At 45.2% G+C, this 26,789-nt stretch overlaps 1 protein-coding gene and 1 pseudogene across 1 annotated transcript in view; one reads left to right on the plus strand and one right to left on the minus strand.

The window, feature by feature from the left end:
• TMEM178B (transmembrane protein 178B) overlaps positions 1-26,789 on the plus strand; it is a 339,999-nt gene that overhangs the window by 112,108 nt on the left and 201,102 nt on the right. The window lies entirely within an intron of this gene.
• Positions 17,087-17,471, minus strand: LOC129516195 (cytochrome b-c1 complex subunit 8-like; annotated as a pseudogene).

A 26,789-nucleotide genomic window follows, 5' to 3' on the forward strand; every position in this document is an offset into this window, starting at 1 on the left:
GCTGGGCCACTGGGGCTGCCCTATAATTTTTCTTAATAGATAATATTTGTCAAAGGCCTGAAATTAATCTCCTCTTCCCCAAAATGGTAAATATTTCACACTTTGGTTAAAGTGAGGTTAAACCTTTTTCATCGGGGATTTGCCATATGGTCATCACCCCTTGACGTGGGGGCAATTTATTTTCATGTGGGGAAAAGCACAATTTGGTTTAAAACTGTGCTATGGTTTCTGAACAGTTAACACCACCAGTGGGAGGCTTAACTGTTTGGCTGAGAGCTCATTTGCTTTATGGTCAAGTGCATAGTAGGCAAAAGAATAAAATTGTTTGTAGGTTACTAGGCTTATAAATCCAAGTGTAAAGAGATAATAACCACCTTGGGGAATATAGGACAGAGACCCAGATGTGTGTGTGAGTGTGAGTGTCTGTGTGTGTTTGGGGTGGTCTCTGAGGTTCGGATGCTGACTTGTCCGAGTGACTTACTGGCAGGGTTTACTCGGGCTGGGTGGCAATTGCTGGTGAGGTACTGTGTGTACTTGTTGTCCTCCCCCCCCCCCCGCCCCTGGCCAGAGCTTCCTGGGAGAAGGTGGCACTTCTCCAGAGCTGGCACTGGGCCCTCACTCCACCCAGGCGTGGTGGCTCTCGGCCCCAGGCAGCCCACCTGCCATCCTGTCTCTCTACTTCTCCCATTAGGTTCCAGTGACCCCGGAACCCAATTGTCCAGCCCCCGTGGGTCCCAGGTGCTCCACACTTCTGCCCCAGATCCTCCTGGCCCCACCATCACTGGAGCAGGACAGCAGATGTTGCTGGGCCAGTGAGGATGGGATGGTGGCTACAGGAGATGAGCTCAGCTAGTGCCGCTCTCCAGGTGGGTTGTCTGGTTTAATATGTTGCATGTGACAAAATCAGATGAGCAGCGGTGAGGGGGAAGCAGGCTGGCACTGCGGTGGCCCCTGAAACAGTACCACTTCCTCTTCTCTCTAGAAAATGTACCCACAGACTTCTCATGCTCTGCAGCTCCATCTGAGTTTGCAGCCCTTGTTGGGAGAATTCTGTGTCCTCCTGCCACCTCCGAGGGCCCCCGAGGCCTTCCCAGGTGGCTCTGCCTTTGCTCTCTGTGCCACTGGCGTCCCTTCAGCATGCCCTTTCGGTATGGCTGGAGGCCTGCATGTGGCCATTGGTCCAGCAAGGGGAGATGGCAGGGAGGGGGTCCTGGGTGGCCCATGGTAGGGCCTGGGGAACCAGGAGGCTGAGAAAGCAGGGTCTGGGAGGACCACCCCCGAGAGATCAGTCCTTCTGCAAGGAGCTGGCACAGAGTGGAGCTGCATCAGGCGACCCCAGGAGGCTGGCCGGTGGCATCGAGGAGGAGCTTGCCTGGGGGTCACCGGGTAGGCATCCATAGAAGGGGCAAGAAAGGTACCCGTTCTTACCCTCTGATATCTGCTTTACTGCTGCAGAGTTTCCTGCGGGATCTGAGCCCTAGGACTCCTGAGTCGCTGCTCTTGGGCACTCTGGATTTTTCATTCCACTTGGCGTTTTCAGGATGGAGGTTTCAGCTCACAGTTGATTGCCCCTGGCAGCGGGAACCAGGGAGCTGGGACTCCACTTCCCTGCAATCAGATCCTTTCCCTTATCTCTCAAGAGGCTGAGAGCCAAGAAAGCTAGAGTTATTATTTTTTTTAAAGCCTCCTACTGTCAAGACTGAAAGTTCAGTTAATTAGATCGGATGGTCACACGGCACATTTCCAGCTGGCCAGGGAGGGAAAGAGGAGGGGAGGATTGATCCCCCCCCTCTGACATCCTTGCTCCCCCGTCCTCCTGAGGGCGCTCCTTCAACAGCACACAAACACACTCACACTGTACCTCTGGAGACTGGGATCCAAGAAATAAGATCTGTGGTTAAAGAGGGTGAGGAGGGAAGGGCCACAGGTGTAGGGGAGACAGACAGATGGAGCCTGAGACTTGAAAGAAGCAAGTTCAGTGGATGTGCTGAAAGGAGAAGAAATAAAAATCCAGGAGTTTCTGGTCTAACATAGACCCTTGAATGACACACCTGGCTCCCTGGCCCCAAGCTTGAGGCTGCCCTCAGCAGGGGGCCTGTAGGCTAGCTCACTTTTGGGGATCCAGCCCCCACCCAGGCTGGTGTCGTGAGAAGCTCCGTCTGTCCTGCTGCTCTGTCGGGCATCTCAGTGCAGAACACTTACGTTACTCTGCTTGGCCAAGCCCTACCTGGTCCCCTCCTCTGGCCTTTTCCACACCCTCTCCTCTTTCCATAATTCACACATCCTGCTCCTGGACCCTGGTCTCCCTCTTGCTGCTGACTCTGTGTAGCCACCCCCAGGTCCTGCCCACGTCTTGTGCCATAGGCTCCCATAGGCTCCTGCTCGCTCTTCCCCACTGGCCTCGGCCCTCTGGACTTGGATTTATGTTGGTTCCTTGCGTAATGGCATTTGCCTTTTCCTTTCCCACTGGACTGCCCTGGCAGCTTTCGGACCAGCCTATTCATCTACCCTCTGGACTTTCCTTCCATTCAGACCTCTGAGCTCCAAGCTTGGTATTCTGGTCCCTCCTTCCCAGGCCATCCCTGGTCACTACAAGGTGGATGTGGTGGACCAAGGGGCTTGGGATGAAAATAAAATAACAGCAATTATCACAATGACAACTACATCTTTGTTCACATCCACTGTGATGCCCCTCAGAGGGTGGCTCGAGGTTTCCTCCTAGGAGCCCAGCCACAGGGTTCCAGCTCCTTTGCAGACAAAGTAACGGAGCCAGGGAGGAAGGGGCTGCCTAGGGGTCCCACCTTGGTTGGCCTCTGTTGAATCTGAGACTCAGAATCCAGGTCTGAACTCCAGCGGACTGCCTCCAGCTATTTTTTTCCTTTCTGTTTCTGGCTGCTGTTATGTAAAACAGCCTAATGAAGTAAACATCCCAGACATTAGAAGCTCAGGTCCCCTGCAGTGTCAGCCATTTCCCTTCCTCTGAATCCGCATCAGAGCCCAGCCCTTGTGAGGCTCTTACTGTGTGCAATCTGTTGCGAGCTGCCTCTTGCTTGCAAGACTGGCATCTGTGGGGGTCATGCCTAGCAAGAAACCGTCCCCAGAACTGCAAAAACTTGGTAACATAGGAACTCAATCATCAGGGCAACGCCGTATGTCACTTGGTGTCCTAAAGTCTTTGCTTTTTTTTTTTTTTTTTGCAAACCATCTTTGTCTCTCTTCCCCGCCCGGTCCTTATGGGGAGTGTTGTAAACTTTTGAGGTTACTCGCGGGCTGCTCTGTGCCTGTCCTCCTAGAGCTCCCGTGGTTTTTCTGCAGCAAGCCAGGCGGAGGACACAAACCCCCTGTAATGTGCCCTTGCACCTGTACCGGCCCTTGCAGCAGTGACTCCTGCCAGCACACACCTTTTCTTCATGGCTTCCCCTGCCTGTCAAAAATTTGATGAACTTGTTTGTGCAAAGGTGTTCATGTCTTCTTGGATTACTTCCCCGGATCGCATTTTAATTTTTTTTTTTTTTTCCGAAAGACCCAACCCCAAGGGATGACCGTTGAAGTGGTTAAAGGTAGCGGTAGTGTGGAGATACTTAAAATGATCGTGTGCTCTCACTCCCGCTTACTTAGTGGCTGGCCTGGCTAGGGGTGGGATGGGAATGGAGTGGATGGGACAGGGGTTTATTTTTGAGATGACCTCAGGACTGGGAAGGAAGGAAGCCTGGAGTAAAAGGAAGCCTGGAGTAGGATACAAACCTTTCTGTTAAAGGCATGCAGATGACCTATGGACTGAAGCCAACCTGAGAACCCCCATGTTGGTGTAATTGAGGTTTTTAACCACAGTTAGTCTGAACGTGCTGGTCCAAGTTTGTGCTGGGAATTAGCTGGAAGTCTGGCCTAGAGGCAATTCTCTCAGCCTCTACAGATTGGAAGTTGTTTTCTTCTGGCCAAGGATAGCGATACAGACACCACCAAGGAGAATGGGGCACAACTCCACTGGCATCCTTCGACCATTTGTTCATTCTCTCATTCAATATTGATGGAGAAGCTCTACATTAGGTGCTGGAGGGGCTATTAAAAGGTATTCTGCTTTCCAAATTGGGTGATATATTTCCAGGTGCCAACCTGGCAAGGGATCAAACTGCTTGTTGTGTACTGTTTATTGACTACCCATAGTGTGCAGGCTAATGCTACTGACGTGCCCACATCATGGCCCTCGAACTCCACACTTGAGTTGGCAAGAATTCATTGTAGAGGGCCTAAAAGCAAAATATCGGCCCAAACTACTCTGTCACCGAGGCATGGCCTGTTTTTTTTTTTTTTTTTGTTGTTGTTGTTGTTTCACAGCAAGGGAGAAATGGGGAGGGTCTAGGATCTGCCTGTTGGCCTCTCTGGGGAAACTGTCCTGGCTCTGGATGTTGAATAGGAAGCTCAGTGTGACTTGTGATTCTTCTTTCCAACAGCTAAGATGATCAGCACTCACTGTCCAGGTGAACTTTACAGTCGTGGGGGGAGGAACGACACCAGAAGCTGAGTATTCCAGTGGGCAGGGACAGCTCAGCAACAGTGCAAGTGGGTGAGGCGTAGGATAGTCTGGGCAGCAGACACTTGTCATTGAGGCAGTGGGTCAGTAGGTATGAATATCGTGGGTGCTTCTCTGGGGATTCAGGACTACAATGATCCAACTCTACATGCCCCACCTCTACAGGAAGTTGAGTGTGTTAGGGAGTTCGAAGAAGGAATAGGGACTAGTGCCTGAGCAAAGCCCACTTTTAAGATCTGGGATACACAGGTCAAGGGTGTCACGCCTTGAACAAGATGGAAGATCATGATAGTAAAAGCAGCAGTCTCAAACTGTGATCGGGATTGGTCCTGGGCTTTGGAGGTCAGGCTGCTGCTGAAGATGGTAGGATGATGGGGAAGGCAGGGGAGAGGCATTAGGTATCAGCATGACTTAGCAGGAAAAGTCCTTAAGTTCTGTATTTTGTGGTAAAGGACCTCTCCAAGTCTAGACCAGCACTTCAGATGTGGTCCATGGACCATCAGTGTCATCTAGGAGCTCGTAAGAAATGCAAAGCCATGGGCCCCAGCCCTGGCCTATTGAATCAGAATCCCTAAAGTTTGAGAACGCTTGGGGTGTGTGTATGTGTATTGGTGGGGACTGTAGTGGTGCTCACTGATGGCTCTGGAGGACAGAGCGTGGGTAGGCCTTGGATGGGAGTTGGGAGAGGAAATACTGCATTTAGCACAAGCTCTCACATAGGAGCAGGACTTTTAACCTATTTGTATATTGTTTGTTGTGTTTGTTGTCTGTGTCTGTTTTTTGTTAGAGCTCTGGTAATTCACTTTTTCTCCATATTTGTTTGTTAATTGAATAAACTAGCATAGAAGAGGGAGGTGTATTCTCTTTCTCCTTGTCTGTCTTTCTGCATTATGTGTGCTATTAGCATTCTCCTGATATCTAGCCCGAAACCTCTGTTCCATTCTCCTTCATTCAGAAACCATCTTCAAGCTCCACTGAAGCTAGGGGACATTGGATTGAGTTCCACCTCTGTCACTGTCTAGGTATATGACCCCAGGCAAACTGTGTAAGTGTTTTCAACCCAATACACTCATCTGTAAAACAGACGTAATGATACCTGTCTTGCGAGTTGTTATAAAGTTAAAAATAAATAAAATTCATGTGACATCAGTCGGTATCTTTGCAAAGCCTGATACCAGGCGGTGTTAGGTACTATTATAGGAATGCAGAGATGTACCAGGTGTTGAGATCCCCGTAGGGTGTGGAGGAAAGGCACTAAAATGACCTTTCCTGGACTCAGGGGCTTTTCTGGTGAACCCCGCACAGGCTGTGTGGGTGTTTGCCTCCTATGTGACAGCACGTGTTAGTGGGTCTGTTGTGGGTTTGCTGGCTGCACAGGTGTGTGTGAGATGGGAGCCTGCATCAGGTGTTCGCAGTGTGGGAGTAGGAAGTGGCTGAGAGGATTATGTGCTGAATGGCAACAGTGTGGCATATTGTGAAAGGAATTTTAGAGCAGAAAATCATCAGTGTTTGAGATCCTTAGTGGTATAGCAGTAGCAGAGGCAGCCTCCTAATTTATCAGTTGTGTCCAATAAGAATGCAGTTTAGACAATAACAGGAGTCTCTAAAAGAGGATTTACATACTAAGTGTCTGAGAAGTAACATTTTCAAAGCTTTGAAGATAAATATGCTGTGAGTACATTTGTACTGAAATCGTTGAGGGGAACATGGAAACGACTCTCCTGACTGTTGTAGCTCAGCCCTGCCTTTCAGGAAGGCTGCAATTTCCAGTATGTACTGTGATCAGATGCTCTTCTGTTCCTGAACTGAAAATATATATCCCCAAAGTGGATACCTCAAGAGTGTTGGAGATATAAGGCAAGGAGGAGGGTCTAGGAAGAGGATAGTTGATGTGGTTAGGGTTGAGGGAGAGGCATGATATTCCTATTCTGGGGGAAAAAGGATGCTCCTTATTTTCAGCTCTGTGCTCACGATGGGCTTTAGGGTGGTCCTGGCTGTGGTCATGGATACTACTGTTCTCTGTTACTGACCAAGAATGACCAAGAATTGCAGGGAGATAGATAGGCCTTGAAGATGGTCTGTAACCTACCAGTTGGGTGAGAGGGAGCTATAGCTCTGCTGGTCTGAGTCCCCTTGAGAGGCAGGGCTGGCCATGAGCATTAGTGGAACTATTCCGTAGCCATGACCATGGGGAGAAGATGGAACTTGAGTCCTGACAACAGAGGTTCTAGGGAAACTTTGAGGATCTAAAGTGCCAGGTTCAAGGGGGTGGGCAGAAGGCAAGAACCAGATCCAAGGTGAAGGTAGGGTGGAGTCAGTAGGGTCACCCTAGAGATGATGAAGCATTGCTCAGTCTGAGACTCTGGCATTGCTGATCAAGTCATATTTAGTGATTGGCAGCGTTGGCTGCTAGGACAAACCCCACAGTTCTCTGTTCATGACTAAGAAGAAAGGCTGCATAGGTTGATCAGGTTTAAGGACTTTTTATTTCTTAATTTTTTGGAGGCCATTATCTTAGTTGATCAAGATGCTGGGCTGAGCTAAAATGTTTGGTCCTCTGAGATAATTGTGGGAGCGGACTCCTGCCCTAGTTAGACCTTCGGGTTGATGTTTTCTGCCATTTGCATTCTTGTCTTTTGCGGATAGCTGACTCTGATTTGAACTTGGAGATCCTAGTAGGCCAAGAGGCTTGCCTGGTTCTGGGTAATTCAGGCTTACCTACAGTAGTTCTCCGTGGAATTCAGCCTTGCTCATGTGAAACTATAATTCTGTGTGTAGAAGGTGGGAGGTGGAGCTAAGCCTGAGCCAAAAATAGGGTGTTACTTGTCTTGCTTCACTCTCTATGCGTATCTATCTTAGGAGTCTTCCATGGAAGGTTGGTATAGACTACAATTAAAACATTCTTAGATTCTTTGTAATTCAACATTCCAACCAGGGCCACCCAAAAGGACTTCCTGTAATGATGGAGATGATCTATAAATCTGTATTTCCCAATATACTTAGCCTTAAGCCACATCTGACTATTGGGCCCTTAAAATAGGGTTAGTGCAACCAAGCAATTGAGTGTCTGATTTAACTTAAATTAAATTTAAATTTAAATTATCACACATGACCAAGTAGCTAGCATATCAGCCAGGGTAGTTCCAAACAATCCTCAGATTTCTTAGATTCCAAGTTATAAACTGTTGATTATCAACAATCACACATGAAAAACAAACCCTTACAGCCTTTTCAGGCTGTTAGGAATGCACATTCCCTTGAATCACCCAGATTCTTACTTGCTACACTGCCCTTGGGCTCCCAGAAGCCCCAATCCCAGAGCTACCTGGGGTGTTCTTAGGCTTTTCTGCTGGTCCGTGCCATGTGCAGATAAGGAGAGGTAGCAGGGACGTTGTCTCATCACTACCTGTGCCAAATCGGGGCCAGGTTGTTGCAGGTTGGGTTCCCTGGGAAGATTTTGAGGTGGAGTTTTGTGGGAGGATGTTTATTAAAGGCGTGTCCTTAGGACCCACTTCTATGGTAAGGAAGGGACAGAGCAGTGTTTGACAGAGGGAGAAATCAAGCTATAATGCAGGGCCAGTGACACCCCCACCCCAAGAGGAACTCTGGTCATATAAGTGGCCCTCCAGAGTTTTTGCAATGGGATTGAGGTGGTTGGGCCTTCAGCCTCCCACACTGCTTACTTCTTGGTTGTAGGCTCACCAGAATAGGGGCAGCTTTGGGCCATAGCTCTCTGAGTAATCCCCGGGAGGGGCTGATCCCTGAAGGCCAACAACTCTCCCAGAACCAGGGCAGCAGATCCTTCCATGATAGTTCTGGGCAGTACACACAGTATCCACTGTGCAGGTGTTTGATTGAAGTGATTTTTTTTTTTTTTGAGGTTGCCAGTAAAGTGACTGATACTTAGATGGAGCACCCTGCCCAGAGCTCTAGCCTGTAAGAGACAGAGGTGGAACTAGAATCCTGGCCTTGGTGACTGCAAAATTCATGCTCTTTCCTCACCCCAAGGATCCCTTACCTATACCTTATTAGACAAGCCTACTCACATTCTCTTCTCTTCTCTCTGCCCACTTTCTCAGGTGCACTTTCTTGTTTTCATTATCCTCAGGACAGCCCTACTTCATCCTGCCCCTCTCTTACCATCAGTGACACCCCCCCTCCTCCTTATCTAAAGTAAGTAAAGCTCCCTCCCTGTGAGCTGCCAGGCGAGCCACCCTTCCACGCAAGAGCTCAAGTATTCAAAAGAAATGAAAGAAAGCTATTTATTTTCCACTTCTGTTTTTTTTTTCCATTTAATTACTGGTATCACAACAGGTCTTTTTTTCTATTGCTTTTCATTGTAAATGTATAGTATTTTATCTACATTATGAGTTAAATAGGCTTTTGTGGACTAGCCTGGAAACCCAATCATTTATAACAGACATGACTTCTCTGGAAATGGGTTCTGAATTCAAACTAACTAACTTTTAAATGAGGATTGAGAACAGAACTCATTTCAAAGCTGGAGGCTGTCTTTCTACTTTCTGGGCAGCTTGCCTCTGAATGGTCTCACCCCCTGTCTTCTTTCTGCATCTGTCTGGGTCCTCGAACCAGACACTGTCCATGGGGTGAAAGCACAGACTCCTCCTTGGTCCCTTGTTCTCAGCCCATCACCAGCTGGTGATACAAAATTAATTAATGCCCCATGGTGCGTCCTGTGTAGGCTTATCTGAAATCCAGAAATCCAACCAAGAGACCGCAAGCATCCTTGGCTCTAGGTATCATTCATTCTTAGTCCTCCTCTCAGTTCACGTTGATCAAATGAGACTAATTATGTAAGATTTCCCTGAGGTTCCTTGCTTGGGCTCCTAGCAGCAAATTAGAAATGAGCAATCGGGGTGTGTGTGTATGAGACCTTCTTTTTTTTTTTTTAAGATTTTATTTATTTATTCATAGAGACACACACACAGAGAGAGGGGGGGGGCGGGGCAGAGACACAGGCAGAGGGAGAAGCAGGCTCCATGCAGGGAGCCCGACATGGAACTCGATCCAGGGTCTCCAGGATCACACCCTGGGCCGCAGGCGGCACTAAACCGCTGCGCCACTGGGGCTGCCCTGTATGAGACCTTCTGAGGCTTAGAGACTCCTAACCAGGGTGTGGTGGTAACACCATGTGGGATGACATCAGTATTCACATTCCACATGCCACTCCATCCCACCACCTCCCTCCTGGATCTTCTAGATGCTGCACAGTTGCCAGGGAAACCAGGAAAAGGAGCTATACAAAGGCTACCTTGACAGAGCTCTGGGCAGATTGTCTTGGAGGTAGTGCAGAAGGAAAGGTGTGTTCCTTCAGGCCCTGAGTTGAGGGGAAATGCCCATGTAGAGCCAGCTCCCCCTCCTATGCTGTCCCGGTCTGGTTCTGTCCCTCAGTCACGGTGGCATTGCATGTTTCTGCCCCCCACCCCCAACCCTCATCGCCATCAGCTCCTACCCAAAAGGATCTTTCCATTTCCTGGAAGTAAATGTGACTTCACATCAAAAGAGTAGGGACTTCTGATTTATGATTAAGGTTTGAAATCTAGTTACTGTTTAGCTTGGCAGAGCTAATAGAAAATGTGCAATTAAAAAAAGAAAAAGACTGTTCCATTTCCTTGTTAAGTTGAAGAAGGGCTGGGATCCTAAGTATGTGCAGTTCCTGGTCAGAGCTTTGTGCTCTGGTTAATGAAGAGCCATCTGTGGTCATTCTTGGAATGACCCGGTGGGACCTTCATGCCCAGGATTTACAGAGGGCCTGTGATGTGTACAACTGGGCAGTGAAGGAGGGGTCTTCAGGGGGCCTACAGTCTACCAGAGAACCTAGAGCAGGGACAGAACTCAGGATGGCAGGGGTGGTGCTATGGGATGTGGACAAACCAAGTGCTGTCAGCAGCGTGTAGAGGAGGAAGAGACCATCTCAGCCCAGGACGATGGGTCAGGAGTAGCAGCACTTAAAGTGGCCCTAAAAATACTTCACTCATTAACCTTGAACATTTTTTTTTCCATAGCTCAATTTATAGGGTTTGTAGGACCAGCTAGAATTCGACTTGGGAAGCTGAAAATGGTGGGAACCAAGTGAAATTTTAAAAAAGCCATAGACTCAGGCCAAGTTTATTTAACCTAGGAATGGAGTCCCTACCATTCGCTGGAACTGTCCTAGGCACCAGATGAAAGAAACAGCCATTTCTACCCTCATGGAGCTAATGCTCTCATGACATTACTACCACTTACTGAGTGCTTAACATGGCCCTGATATGTGTTATTTTACTTAAACCCCAACTGTCCTGTGAGGAGCGTATTCTTATTATGTCTGTCTTACAGATGAGGACACTGAGCCTTACAAAGGTTACCAAGCTAACTTATGGGAGAACCACATGGTGTGAGCAGTGGGACTTAATGATGCTTTAGCAAATGCATCTGTCAGTGTGTATGGGATGGGTGGAAATGGGTGGAGATGGGTTGTGAGATCTCCCGGCCTGGGAGATATCCCTGCTGTGGATCTCTGACACTTGATCACATAAGGAGGTGAGGCTACATCCTGAGTGGGTGTGCCTGAGGGGAGGGCTGAGATTCTGAGGTGTGTGGACAAAGTTCAAACAAGTGGGTTTCTGACTCACTCCTTCTCTGCATGACAGCCATCTTTATCTCCAAGAACACTTATCAGCACTAACTAGGGGCATGGAAAATGAGCTTTTTTGGAAGCATAGAGAAGAATTAACTATATTTTATTGTGCTTACATTTCTCTTTTCATACATGGAAATATACTTATTAGCTTCAAAAGCTAATTCAACTTTGGCATATTGTAAATGCATGAATTCTATTTCTCTTTCCCTTGGAATCTCAAGGCTAACAAGCATTTTCATTCTGCTATTAAACAAGACCCCTTTGATCATGGTCATTTATCTATAAGAATTAGTTTTTATGTATGTGTGTGTTTGTGTATATATATATATATACACACACACACATATACACATATATATTACATTTAAATATATTTAAATATGCCAAGCTCTTAAAAATTATTCTCAAGAATGGAATTATCAACTACAACACAATTCACTAATCACTCATGAACTCAGATTTGAGAAGATGGTTGGATTTTCTTGTATTTTGATTTTAAAGACTGGATTCTCACCTAGGGATTGTAGAGGGGTGGAATCAATGAGTAGCTATTATATACTCTTAGAAAGTGGGGATCTTCGGCCTTACTCACTTGGAGCCATGAATAATTCAGCATGATACCAGGCTCCTTTTTCCTTTCTTTAGGTTGAACTTATTAAAATTGCATGGCCAAGGGACACTGGTGAGGAAATGGCTGGCACCCTCCAGATCAGCTGCCAGAAACTCCAACTCTGTCTTATAACAACCTCAACTCCCACTCCAGGGAAACTGAGTGGCCATCAGTAGGGGATAGCCAATGGGTGAATGAAGAATGCGGGAGGGGAGTAGCCAGGTGTCTCTTCTACATGTGGGATCTTTCCTCCATTCCCCTGACAGCCATCCTGGTGGTGCATGGAAATGAAATGCTATCTCCATGCTCACTATTGATCAATGTGGTCATTATCGTCAGCCTCATCATTAAGTATTTATAATATATGTGCACAAGGTAAGTGCTGAACAGACAGGGCACCCATTTAGAAGCTTTCCAGGACTATCTAATTCATCTCCTCCAGTGAGATGGCATCTCCAAAGAAAGCATCTAGAGCCAATTGGTAACAGTACTATGTTTTTGGGGGAAGGAGATGAATTTGATTCCACTGTGAAGGATTCTCTGAAATAGTTTTTGAAAAAATGCTATGGTTCTCATAGAACATTTTTTTTTTCCATAGCTCAATATATGGGGTTTGTAGGACCAGCTAGGATTCAACTTGGGAAGCTGAAAATGGTGGGAACCAAGTGAAATTTTTAAAAAGCCATAGACTCAGGCCAAGTTTATTTAAGAGTTGTCATGGAGATTGAAAGCTAACATTAATGCTGGTTAATCTTGAAAGGAGGGATGAAATCTGCAACAGACCTTGTCCCCAAGGGCTATTCTAGGCAGCAAGCATTTGCCCATCATCCGAATCCTTTAAGTCTCTGTCCTAATCCAGCCCCATAACCAGCCACCCTGCTCCCAGTCCCTTTTTCTTCATTAGATGAACATTCACCCCTCCTCTGTTTTATCTCTTTTTGTTATCGACTGATTTTATTTCTCTTATCAAAATGAAACAAAAATCTGACAGAAAAGTGTAACAGAGCAGGAGAACATCTAAAATTTCACCACCAAGAGGCAAATGCTGATGGGTCATGTATCCTTTAGCATTTCTTTCCATGATGTAAATAATACTTTATATATAATTTGGTATCCCAAGTTTGGTTTATAATTTTTAACATTTCCTTTTGTCATCAGAACTCTTCATAAACCCAATTTTAATGGCATCATAATAATCTGCCATACAGATACACGTAATTTACTTAACCTTACCTCTGCAGTTAAACGTTTATGTTGTGCTAGTTGGGGCTGTTAAGGATGATGTTATGTTGCTAATCCTTGTGCACACATCTTTGACAATATTTTTGATAATTTGAGGATAAACTCCTAAAAGAGATTACTGGCTCAAAAGTCACATGCATTTTTTTAAGTTCTTGATATATAATGCCAAATTGCTTTCCAGAAAATTCTAGCTGGTTTGGTCTTAACCTAATTTTACCTCTATTGGAAATTCTTTTTTCATTCAAGTATATTCTAATTTGATGAAAAATAGTTACTCGTTTTTGATAATTTCATTTCTCCGATTATGAGAAGGGTTGAATGGTTATTAGCCATTTGTGTTACCCATTTTTCCAAGTTCTCTCTTCATTTGCTTTGTCTTTACTTTCCTATTACCTATTTTTTCCCATCCAAATCAATCCCCCTTTAGTACGTGTGCCACTTGACCAAGGGCTCCTCTTTATGTCAAGTCCCACCCCGTACCCCATTTAATCGTTTGCTTCCTCTTTAGGATTTCACTCTCAGGACTAAAGAGATTGACAGTCAGAGGCACAAGCCCTAAGGGGTGTTCAGAAAATGAACTCCAGTAGCTTACATAGGTTTAGGAACATTTGGGGTTTTATGGCCCTTGGAGTTGGTTGATACTTTGGGAAACTCCAAGGGGAAGGACATATTGTCCTGTTTGTATCTGGTATCTCCAGCACCTAGAACAGAGCTGGCACATACAGAGAAGGTATGGTACTCACTGTGTATTTGTGCAATGAATGGCCAGTGCCTTTACAAGTTTCTGGCTTCTTTGCAGTGATTTTGGCTCTTCTGACCCCCCAGCTCTATCACTGAGCTTAAGAAAAGAACAAAAGGGCTGCCAAGAAGGTTTGAAATTTATCTACATTTTGCAGTTTGCACAAAAGGGATCATGACCTGATCTGAAATCAAGAGTGGGATGTTCAACCAACTGAGCCACCCAGGAGCCCTCAGGCATGAGGAATGTTTTTTTTTTTTAAAAAAACATTTTATTTATTTATTTATTTATTTATTTATTTATTTATTTATTTATTTATTTATTTATTTATTTATTTATTTATTTATTTATTTATTTATTAGAGATACACACAGAGAGAGAGGCAGAGAGACAGGCAGAGGGAGAAGCAGGCTCCATGCAAGGAGCCCGATGATGGGACTCGATCCCGGGTCTCCAGGATCACACCCTGGGCTGCAGGCGGTGCTAAACCGCTGAGCCACCCGGGCTGCCCATGAGGAATGTTTAATTAAAAGAAGTTGAGAAGCCTGAGATTGAAGTTGTGGGTATAGGGTTAGCCTGAAGCATGAGGGTGCCTACTCAGAATTGTAGAGGGTAGAAATGACATTACTCTCAGCTGGGTGACCTCTGTTCTGAGGCGCAAGTTTCCCTATTTTCCATATTAGCCCTGGACACCTTTCTCCAAGTGATGGTTCACCATGGCTTTTCTTTCATTTCAATCTGGCCCCTCTTGGGGGTTCCCCTGTGTCTCAACACAGTCAGACTTTGAAAGCTTGACTTGGGAGTATTATGACTTCCATGTTGCCCTGGGTCTGTGTTCTATCAGGGAAGGGTCTTAGCCTCTTGTTGCTCAGATCCTTCCAGGGAGCTCAGTGTTTGGCAAGCCCAGAGCACTTTGACTTGTACCTTTTGCTTGTCCAAAGGATCTTGGGAGTTACATGGATTCCTAGGAGTTCTCTACCAAAAAGCACTGCTCCGTTTTGAAAAATTGGCAGCACCTAGTTCAACTTCTTTGACTTCATTGTGCATCTGTGCCTAGCCCATGAAATATTTCCCCAGGACAGAATTTCCAAATTGTCGACCCCAGGACCGCCAGCATCAGAATCACCTGAGTGGGCTTGCAAACGCCTCCCTCTCACCCCGTGCAACAAACCAAATGCTTCCCTGTCAGTTCAAACCACTGAATTAAATTCATAAGCAGACAGTCTAGGACTCTGTACTTTAACAAACTCTAAAGAGTTTTGTCTGCTAGCTAAAGATGGAAAGCTCCTGCCCTAGGGCATAGGGTGTTTGTCTCCCTAGGAACACTGGTCCTGAAATATGTCTGGTGCAGATGGCACCAAGGGGCACTACCTGCTTCCTTTCTACAGCCTGCTTCTTGCTTCTATATGGGCCCTGTGACATGCATTGTTGGGGTTGAAACATGAATAAGGTGCTGCCTCTGTACTCCATTACAATTTATGGTATCTATAGTCATACATAAATGACTTCAATAAAGGACACGCTGGGAAAATCAGATGCTATAAAAGATGGGAGAAGGGGAGATCATTTTACTGAGGTTGGGATGATCCACTGAGTGTTATGGGAGCTAAGATTCAAATAGGACTTTGAAGAATGGCTAGGACTTCCCAGACAAATATGGGAAACAAAGACTTTGCAGACCAGTGTAGCAGCTTGAGTAGTCTTGGAGACCTGGATGCTGGCGGGGAGTCCCATGTGACTAGAATGGAGAATGCACAAGGCTTTATGATGGAAGGAGAGACTGAAGGAGGGACGGGGACTCAGGGACGCAGGACTTGACACATTTCCAGCAGGATCACATGTGACCGCATCCTCTAGATACAAAACTTGGTCTGGGGGTTTGCATGACCATTGTATTTCTCCACATTTGAGTTCATAAAATCTTCTTTTTCTTTGTGTCCTCTCATACCTTATGCAACCTCCCCCCCCCCACACCACTACCAAATAGTTCTGTGCCATCTGCACTCTATTCTTTGTGGCAGATCCAAGCCTTGGTGAGAGAGTGGAGGACAGACCAAGAAGAGAGACAGTTTGGTCAGTTCTGCTTCATCTGTGCTACTGGAGGGACAGACGTGGGAGGTGTATAATCCAAAAACAGTGGGTGATACAAAAGGCATTTATATTTGGCTTTGAAATGCACGGTGTGATTGCTGGCAGCAGGAGCAGCAGATTTACCTTCCTAATTAGGCAAATATTCAAATGAGTTGGCACTCCCTGAACGCATGCCACCAAATTCCAAGACTGTGTAAAAGAAACCTTACCCATTTTCATTTTAATATTATCTACATTAATTATGTATTAATATTAATTATTACATTAATACTAGCTAGACTGTTGTGGGGTGTTTCTATGCCAAATGGACTTCCAGTTGCACGTCTTCATCTGTGATTGAAATTTCGTGAGGCTGGGAATAACCTCTCCCAAATTCAGAATCATTGGATAAAGTTTTCTGATTTATCATGATAAGAAATATGGTAATAACAGTTTCCTGGTTGGTGTAGAATGCTTGCTTGAAAGATGGTTCCTGTGCCCACGTTGAAGCATACCCCGTAGGCTGGGAAAAGCTATTCGTGGTTCTAATTCCCTTCTGAACTTTAGTTTCCAGTAAAGTATAGTCAGATGTAAATTATGTGATGTACTCTCAGCCCATATGTAGACAGAACAGAATTTATAACCATCCGTAAAAGCATTTATCTTGAACTTATTAATCTCATCATGGGATTTTGTAGATAGAGGTGACATTTGAGTTCATCTAATCAAACTTTATCATTTTAGTAATGAGGCCCAGAGAAAGTTATGGTTCTTGAGGATTAGTACTCAAAGTATGCTTGTGGGGCACAGGCTAGCCAAGGATTAAAAAAAAAAAGTGGATGGTTCAAAACAAAACAAAAACCAAAAAACCCTTTGACGATAATGCCAAGTTGATTGTGTGATTCAGTCACCATACTTCCTAGGAGCTCCTGATGGAGAGGATCCTCCTTTCTTCCTTCACAGTTCCTCACTGAGCCCAAAGAAATTGCCACATACCTTTTGAGATCCACTCATGAACAAGTTGGGTGTGGTCCTTGCCCTTGGGATCTTTTTTTTTTTTTTTTAAGATTTTATTTATTCGTGAGAGACAGAGATAGGCAGAGGGAGAAGCAGGCTCCCTCTGGGGAGCCTGATGCAAGACTCCATCCCAGGACCCCAGGATCAAGAACTGAGCCAAAGGTAGACACTCAACCACTGAGCCATCCAGGTGCCCCGCCCTTGGGATCTTGTATTCTCTTTTTTTTTTTTTTTTTTTTGCAGTCCATAATAAGTTTATTACTTCTTCAAGTCTTCCAGACACTGGGAACTACAATCCAGATGAGTGGCTCATTTGTCATTTTCATAGGCAGCTGGATTCTTCCTCTTGGATTTCTCAAACTCCTGGGCTCCCCATGTGTGTAGACAAGGTAAAACGCTATGAACGGGGGCACGACGCGAAGGGCGCACGCCCGCATCCGGCGCAGCACGTTGGGGATGCCTTTGCTGAAGTAGTGCAGGAAGGCGCGCTGCTCGAAGGGCGACAAACTGTAGGTGATCACATGCCGCATCCGGGTCAGGTTCCCAAACTCGCGGCCCATGGTCGTGGCGGCCCTCACTCCCACACAGGGGTCACTTCGCCCTCCACTGTCGCGGGAACCGCCGGCCTTGTATTCTCCTCTTAAGCACACGTTGCTTTTTTGTTGGCTTCAGGCCTGTCTTGGATCTGGCTCAGCCTTCCAGGTCCTGGGTGTGTGATGTTCCCTAAGCTTGCCTGCTGTTTGGTTTTTCTAACGAGCACAAACAGAAGAGCACAAGAGGGATTTTTTTTCTCTGTTCAGCCACCAGCAAGAGTTGAACTTGATGAGTGTGAGAGATGCTGATCAGAGCTACAGTGGGGCTGATTGCGGCTTCCAAATGTTCTATGGGATGTAAGCCAAGCAAACGCTCCCACCCAGAGGCCCCCAGGAGTGTCAGAAGGGATAGGATGGAGGGAGCTCTGATCTCAGGAAGGGTTCATGCTGAGGGGGAGAGGGAGTGGAAGGGCTCCCCAGCATGTCTGACTACACCCCCCCCCCCCAGGTTGGAGAAGTTAGAGGAAGAGGTGAAGGAGAGCAGACAAAGGGGAAGATAGAAGAAGGAAGGGAAAACATGCATTTGAGGGTGGAAAATACACCTGTGCTGCTGAACTGAAGCACCAGGACCATGGTGGACCAGAGGAAGAGAAAGCAGGCAGGGACCAGGCCTCCACGAGGGCCATCTCTCTGGGAGACAAAGTCCCTCCTCTTCATGATGGAAGCAGTAGGTGGACCCAGGCATGTCACAGAAGACCCTGCCTGGGTGTGCCTGCGTGAGTTATGTCACCTGGTCAGCGCTTGTGCCAGCGGAGGCCTGTGTTCCCCCACAGCTGCCCTGAGACCCAACAACACATGTGCTACCAGGAGTCTGGCCCAGGGACACCGTGGAATTAATTGGCCCCTTTGGGATAGCCGAAGCCTACATCTCTGGACTCATTGGCAAAGGGCTCTAAGTAGGTGAGATGACAAGTTGCATGGGTGTAGGTTAGCTCTTGGGTGTTGGGATTTCTTTTCTGTGCCCAATAAAGCAGACACCGACGGACGTTTGACAGTAATCCGCACCACTGAGAGAGCCCGAGGGAGTTGGTAAGCAGCTCAGCATTTTTGTGTGTGGCTGACCCAGATATCCTCACTTTATTCCTAGACGGTGCACGTGGGTGTGCACACTCATGTGCATGCAATACTCTTTTTTGGTCATGTTTCCTTCACATCTGGGGATATCCTAGGTGGGTTCACTGGGGCACAGACTCTTAGCTCAGGCTGCTGTAACAAAAATACTAAAGACTGGTTGGCTGCAAGCAGACATGGTTGCTTTCTCAGTTTTGGAGGCTGGAAGTCCGAGATTAAAGTGCCTGAAGAGGTGTGGTGAGCGCCCACTTCCTGGTTTGCACATGGTTATCTTCTTGCTCTGTCCGCACATGGCAGAGAGCAGAGAGAGGAAACGATCTCTTGTGTCTTTCCTTATAAGAGTGCTGATCCCATCACGGAGGCTCCACTCTCATGACCTAATTACCTCCCAAAGTCCCTCCTCTCCAAATACTGTCACACTGGGGGGTGCGGTTTCAACATTGGAATTTTGGGGGGAACACAAATATTTGGTTCGTAGCACAGACTTTGGGATTGAGCTTTGCATGTAGGGAATTTTGGGGGAGGTGCTCTGAGAGGGAAGATGGGAAGCAGGATTGGGCAACAGGAACAGCTAGATGGTAAGAGAGTTGGAACAGAGGCCTTTGCTAATGGCATGGGGGCTGTGAGTCTGGGGTTGCTCTTTATAGTGCCCCAAATTGAGGGAAGGGTCCAGGTCTTTGTACCTCCACATCAACCAGTCGTTGGGTGCAGGGGACTGCTTGGAAAAGGTCTACTTTGGGTAAAGTGACTCCCTTGACCAAGGGCAATTCCTGGGGAGAGCATCACAGGCAACACCAGGGCAGCTAGGTGAACTGGTGCCTCACCGATGAAGTGGGGGGGACCTTGCTGGCTCCCACAGCACCCACTAGGGGAGACAAGGAGTGTCTCTGAATACCTACATTCTGAAAACTGTTAGCCACTCTGGGTGCACTTGTGGTTTCCAACAACAAGATAGCTTTCTTGGTGGTTCTAACCTCTACATCAGGGGGCGCCTAGAAGATGCAAGGAGAGGAGGCTTGCCCACAGGACTTGAGAGTCTTGCTTCAGAACACTGTCGACCACCTCACTTGCGGGAGTGAACGTGGGCTGTCTCCCTTCTGCTTTCTGGGAGCTAAAGCTGGTCACTGGAGAACACTATCCCAGTAGAGCTATAATGTGAACCAAGAGTGTCGCCACTGAGTTAAATTTTGCTATTTTTTTTTTCAAAAGAACCAGATGAAATTAACCTTGATAATATAGTTTCTGTAACCTAATATAGTCAAAAATTTTACTTCAGTGTATAATCAACATTAAAAAAAACTTTTTAGTAAGATATTTTTTAATTTTTTTGGTGTTAGGTCTCTCAAACCCAGTATAAGTCTTGTAGTCTGTGTTTGGACCAGCCAGATTTCCAGTGCTCAGTAGGGCATGTACTAGTGGCTGCTGTCTATATCAGACAGCTTTAGAATGTAGTTTCATCTTTTTTTGTGTGTACAGCACTAAGGTAGCTTATTCAGGATGGACACCTTCCTTCTAGAAGCTTCTAAGCTTCTGCTATGGTGTTTACTGATCTAGCTTCCAAATCTACATGGTCAGTCTTCAGCTCAGAGTCACCTGGACTTTGGGGCAAGTTTCAAGAATGATATAGTTTATGATAAACTGGAAAACAAGGACAACAAACTAGCGACAATCAGAAATTTACATTAGTACAAATGCCTTAAAGTCCCGAGATACTGGGATATTGGCCTTAAATGTAGATACTCTTCTCTCTTCTGGGGTGATGATACCTTCTGATACTGATACTTTCCCAAAGTAGAAAATCAATGATTTTCTCTGTCACAGGTGAGGACAAGATTATTTGTGAGTACGAATTTTCCTTTTAAGAATGTTTCTGGGCAAAGTTTTTTTTTTTTTTTTTTAAGACTTTATTTGAGAGAACACAAGCAGGGGGGAGAGGGAAAGGGAGACTCTCCGCTAAGCAGGGACCCGATTTGGGGCTCCATCCAGGACCCTAACATCAGGATGTAAGCCGGAGGCAGACACTTAACTGAGCCACCCAGGCGTTCCTGGGCAAAACTTTTTAATCAATTGAATTGCATTTTCACCCCCAGAGAGAATACTGTCCTATGTGAACTAGATCTGTGTTTCTCTGCCTTTTGCAAACACCTGGATGGATTTCCAGCTTCAAGCACACGGCCTTGTGAACCATTCATTTTGCTATCACCAAATGAAGCAAATTGTTTTCTTACCCTCTACTGCCCTGAGTTTGCATTCCCTCTGCCTCTCCACATCTCAGTTTTTCTCCTCCTCTTGGTGATTTGGTATTTGTTAGCTTATGGAAAGTTCTTGGAAAGATGGGTGCTGGTGAGGCTGCCCTTTGGACTTGGCTGGAAGCCTAGCAGAAGCTCCCTCTGTGGGCTTAGAACATTGTCACTTGGGGTCACATCCCTTTTTGATCCAAAGGGGGTGCCTGCCTCCCCTGGCTTACCTCATCCCAGAAATCAGCATGGCAGTTTATTATCTGGCTTCTCAGCTATGAAGCTTCAGCAAGATTTGGAGGCATGTGGTAAGGCTGATTTCCATCAGACATCTTTTAAAATAGCTTTCCCTTGCTTCCTTTAGAATAGTGATGTCCAACAGAAACATGATATGAGCCACGTACCTAATTTAAAATTTTCTGGTAGCCATATTTAAAAATGAAATAAGTAATATTAAATTTAATAGTGGAGATTATTTAACCCTATAAATCCAGAATATTCTGATTTCAATAGCTAATCCATGCAAAAAATTATGAATGAGATATTTTACATTAAGTCTTCAAAATCTGATGAGTATTTTACACTTAGAACACCTCTGTATTTGGGTGCTAAATTTTCATGAGAAATACTTGATCTATATCTAGAGTGCATAAAATGCACAGTGGAAAATGTGGATTTACATATATAAGTTGTTCCAGACATACTTAAAAGTTTTTTAATAACTAAAATGAGTTACCTCTCCCCTCCCAGTTTTAATATTCACATCCACATTAATAAAACTGGTTTATCAGCAAAGAATGAATCAATTTGACCTTGAAGCAGATTGAAAAGTCCTACTGAATAAAGGTGTGTTGAATGGAGAGTGACTTATATTACTTTCATTTTTAAATTTAGACTTAAGTTTAACTAAGGAACTCCTGGGTGGCTCAGCGGTTGAGTGTCTGCCTTTGGCTCAGGGCATAATCCCAGGGTCCTGGGATCGAGTACCACGTCGGGCTCCTGGTGCATGGAGCCTGCTTCTCCCTCTGCCTGTGTCTCTGCCTCTCTCTCTCTCTCTCTCTGTCTCTCTCTCTCTCTCTCTCTCTCTCTGTCTCTCATTAATAAGTAAATAAAATCTTTAAAAAATAATTATGTCAAGGAAGAGATTCACTTTCTCAATCATAGCAGCCACAGGTCAAATGCTCAGTAGCTATATGTGACTACTTTAGAATATCTTAAAGTGCAGTTGAATTAAAAAGAAGAAAATACAAAACAAGGCTCTATAGTGACTTCCCCACAGTAAATTTCTGTGTGGCTGTTGTCAAATTTGTTTTCAACGTATGTGTCGTGTCTCTGTCTCTTCATGAACTACCTTTCTGAGTCTTTATTGGGATTAGAACTACAGTGCAGTTTCTCAGTTTCTCTACCCTTCAAATGCATTGGGTTTTGTTTCCTGCTTTTTTTTTTTTTTTTTTTTTTTTTAAGAAAAGTAGAGCACACCTGAGTGTAGAGGAGAGGGACAGAGAGGGAAGGAGAATCTTAAGTAGACTCCTTGTTTGTGGAGAGCCAGATGCGGGGCTCGATCTCAGGACCCTGAGATCATGACCTGAGCCAAAGAGTCAGATGCTTCACTGACTGAGCCACCCAGGTGCCCATTTCCTGCTTTTCTGATACCACGTTCCATCTTCCCCTTTAGCCAGCCTTTTTTTTTTTTTTTTTACTTTTTCCCTGTTCTTCTTTCATATCTGACTTCCTTCATCACAAAGACTGCATTTTTAAAAAATAGATTTTATTTTTTAGAGCAGTTTCGGGTTCATAGTGAAATTATGTGGAAGGTCCAGGGGTTTCCCAGGTGTACCCCGCCCCTACACACGCATAGCCTTCCCCTTATGGGCACCTGCTCCAGAGCCATACCTTGTTACACTTAGTGAACCTATACTGACCAATAATCACCCAAAGTCCACAGTTGACCTTTGGGTTCACTGTTGGTGCTGTACCTTCTGTGGGTTGGGCAAATGTCTCATGACCCTATCCATCATGATGTCGTATAATGATAGATTATATGTGTCCTATAAAATAGTTACACTGCTCTAAAAATCCTCTGGGCTCCACCTATTTCTTAAATTCTTTTTTTTAATTGAATAATTTTGAATTTCCAGTAATGAATAAAGGGAAACATTTTAGATTTTTCACTCACTCCGAAATAAGATATAAGCAAACCTAAAAGACCAAATCCCTGTGACCCCTTGGTTGATTTTGTTCTCTTGGGGGTTGCTGACTAACAAAAGGGAAAAATATCCCTGCTGCTAAATCTGTCTGAGGTCAGCCAGGCTCCCGTGCCTGTGTTGGGTTTTGCGGAGAGGGTTGCTGGAAGGGTCCCTTGTTTTTTTGGTCTGACCCCAATGATGAACTTCTGTTTGAGATTAAAAAAACAAATAGAAATCCCTCAGCCCTTCTGTCCTCACAAGAGGTAGGGGGAGGTCAGCTCTGCGTCGTGGGGTTATGATTGCCATGAGAAGTAATAAAAAAGCATCTTGGCAAGGGTGTAAGATGTTTCTGAAGCTGAAGGAAGGTCAGCTGGGGCTGGGGGGTGTCATCAGACAAGGGCTAGAGGGAGGGTGGGTAGGAAGTGAGGAAGGTCCCTTAGGTTAACTTGGGCCGGTAGATGTGTGACCTTGAGCAAGTCACTCTCTGGGCCTCTGCTTCCTTCTTTATTGTCAGATTTACCTGCTCTCCCTCTGATTCCTCCTCTATAATGGCCCACGAGTCCCGATGCACTTCTCTGACACTTCCATTCCTACTGCCAGCCAGCCACACTGTTACAGAGCTGAGGTTAAACCAAACATTTACATTATTAAAGGTGATGGGAAGAAGGAAGGAAATAGTAGCTAATGCATTTCCACGTTCTATTTTCACTCCAAATAATTTAAGTCTGTAAGTTGTTTATCATGGCTCATCAGGACTCAAAAATGTACCCACCAGTATATATGCATTTAGGGCCTGGTGCTCTGCTGTCTTGGGAACATTTCATATAGTTCATTCTTACTCAGTTTGCCAAGTGTTCAGTGAGCATATATTTATTTTTAAGCTTGTATTTTCAGGCTCTTATTTTGTGCCAGGCCCTGAAATAAGCATTGTATAGAGGTCTGCTTATTTACTTATGTGCCAGGATAGGGAGATTCTTTTTTTTTTTTTTTAAGATTTATTTATTCATGAGAGAGAGAGAGAGAGAGGCAGAGACACAGGCTGAGGGAGAAGCAGGCTCCATGCAGGGAGCCCGACGTGGGACTCGATCCTGGGTCTCCAGGATCACGTCCTGGGCTGAAGGCGGTGCTAAACCGCTGAGCTACCAGGGCTGCCCGGATAGGGAGATTCTTAACAAAAAATTCATAAGCACACTTCCTGTTATCCAGAAGCTTGTAGCATACTTTGAGAGGTATAATATATCTGCTTTAAAACAGTAAAAAGCCCAAGGCATTGTTTGAGGCACCTGAGTGGCTCAGTTGGGTAAGCATCTGCCCTCAGCTCAGGTCATGATTCCAGGGTCTTGGGATTGACCCCACAAAGGGCTCCCTGCTGGGTGAGGAGCCTGCTTCTCCTCCCTCTGCAGCTCCCCTTGCTTGTGCTTGCTCTCTCTCTCTCTGTCAAATAAATAAAATCTTAAAAAAAAAAAAGAGTCTAAAGCATTGTTTTAAGTGCCCAAATGATAACACAGTCAATAAATGCTTCAGACGTCCAGAGAAGGGAAGTGAGTTCCAAGGAGTCTGAAGATCTCATGGGACATATAGAGAGAAAGGAAGGTAGTTTTTTTGAGTAGGAATAATTTGGGTTGAAGTTCTGGTTGATAAGAAGGATCTAGGAAATGAGAGACACACACATAAGTCATTATTGAATGAACAAATGAATGGCTTCAGGCTTTTGCGTCTGGGTGACCGAACCAAGGCTGCTGGAGCATGGAGAACAGTGATCATGGGTTCCGTTTGGGGCATGTAGTTTGCGATGCTGACCTGTCCAGGAGGAGATGCTCATGGGTGCCTGAACTAGAGTGTAGATGAAAAACCCAGCAAGGAATACAGATTTGAGAGTCGTGGAGTAGAAGCAATAGTGAAGTCATAAGATAGGATTTGTTTCCTAAATAGAAGGAGGGAGTGAGGGCAGAGCTGTGTGAGGCTCCTAGAGCTTGCACCTAAGGAAAAGAGGGAGTCTGAAAAGGTCATAAAAAAAAAAAAATAACCAGAGAGGTAGGAGGAAGCATCTTGTAGGTCAAAGAGTGAGGAGATTTCCTGGTGTGGGTTGTGACTTGAGGCCCCCGATAAAGGGAGGAAAATCCAAGCCCTGGAAAGGCCATGTCGCTTCTCGAGTAGACTCAGACTTCTGTGGATAGAGCTGTGCTCATTTTACACTTGTAGATAATTTTGCTCAGAGGCCTGGATGTTAAATGTTTGCTATAGAGGTTGAATCTTCTTTCAAGTACATTTTACGAGATAGAAAAACACAACAAGCAAGTCTCTGAGAGCCGATTGAGTTTACAGCGTGTGGAGGGATCATCGAAGTCTCAGAACTATTTTCCCTTCCCTTCTGAGAACGCTCTTCTGCACGCTCATTTCCACAAATACTGCTCATGTGTTTTTTTGCCCATCCCCAAGCTCGGATGCAGCCATGCTGCACACGTAAGCCAGCTCCCCTGCCGGAGCTCCACATTATTTGGGAATGTCTATAGATTTTGCAACTGAAATCAAGACGAGAGGATCAGCAAGATTTGCTTGCAGGCCTTTCCCAAATCCATATCTTTTTCGTGTTGTAAGTCATCTGGTGAATTTCATTATGGTCTATAATAGAAATGTCATCACGTTGAATCCAATGTAAATCTACTTCTGTTATGTAAACAAGCACTGTTTGGATCTCATTCTAGAGCCAGGATCAGACTAGAAAATGGTTTGGGGTAGGAATGGGAATAGGGTTTAGGAAATGGTACTTTAGATTCCACCCCCCCTCCCCCGAATTCTGATTTAATCTGGAGCTTCTGGAGCTTTCTATGGACCCACAAAGAGCCTGTCTAGCTTAGGCTTAACTAGACACTACGTTTTGTTCACATTTATTTCTGAAGGGATGATTCTCACAAAGAATCAGATTTCTGCTGGGTTCTAGACCTCTGTGGGGAAGAGCAGCAACTTTTATTCGTTTGTTGATAGTTTATCCCACTGGGGCCATGCTTATTTTAGTTCAAATCAAATCATATCATCAAATATTTATTATTCCCTGAGTCAAATGGAATTGAAAAATACTTATAGGTTAGTGACCTGTTTCCCTACGTGATGCAAGGAGCAAATTTTTTCATTCATGATTTCAGCAAGTATTTATCAGGCTCAGGATGGTGCAAGGTGCTTTTGAATCTACAAAAGGGTATTTGGGATGACATTCATTCTTCAAGAGCTTATAATGTGGGTGGAGAGATCAGAACAACTCAAACAAAAAGGCTTTAAAATAATGGCTAAATATGTGGGGCGTTTTGTGGTACAGCCTATGTGCTTCTGTAGTCAAAGAAAGCTAAATAGTATTAAGTGATGCGGTAACCAGAGAGGGCTTCCTGGAGGAGGTAGACCATGGATCATGTTGGACAGCAGAGTTAAAACTGGAAGAGGTATATTACCAGTCTTACTCCTCCCTTTTCTCTGCTGTAAGTGGGAAGTTTGTCATCTGCCATTCCAACAGTTGATACTAATTTGTCTTTTCCCTGGAAATGCTTTTCAGTATACTAGAATTCTAACAGCAAATTCCATGCGGTTATGTTAAATCTGATATGAGACTTATCTCCATCAAATATTAATGTAATCATTCAGAGGCAAACTCTAGTGGAGATGTATTAATTCAATATAGGTGCTCTTTAAGGAAACAAATTTTAAACTTACAGAGTCAAAGCAGTAGAGATGAATCCATTTTAAAGATACAGAACTTTCAAAATGAAAGATTTTTGGGCTGAAATTGGTAAAATTAGCAACCAAGACAATTGGTTCACCTAGCAGTTGAGCAACTACTATTAGTAGGAGCAGTTGAGCA

Source organism: Nyctereutes procyonoides, unplaced genomic scaffold, assembly GCF_905146905.1.
Source record: "Nyctereutes procyonoides isolate TBG_1078 unplaced genomic scaffold, NYPRO_anot_genome, whole genome shotgun sequence".
Lineage (NCBI taxonomy): Eukaryota > Metazoa > Chordata > Mammalia > Carnivora > Canidae > Nyctereutes > Nyctereutes procyonoides.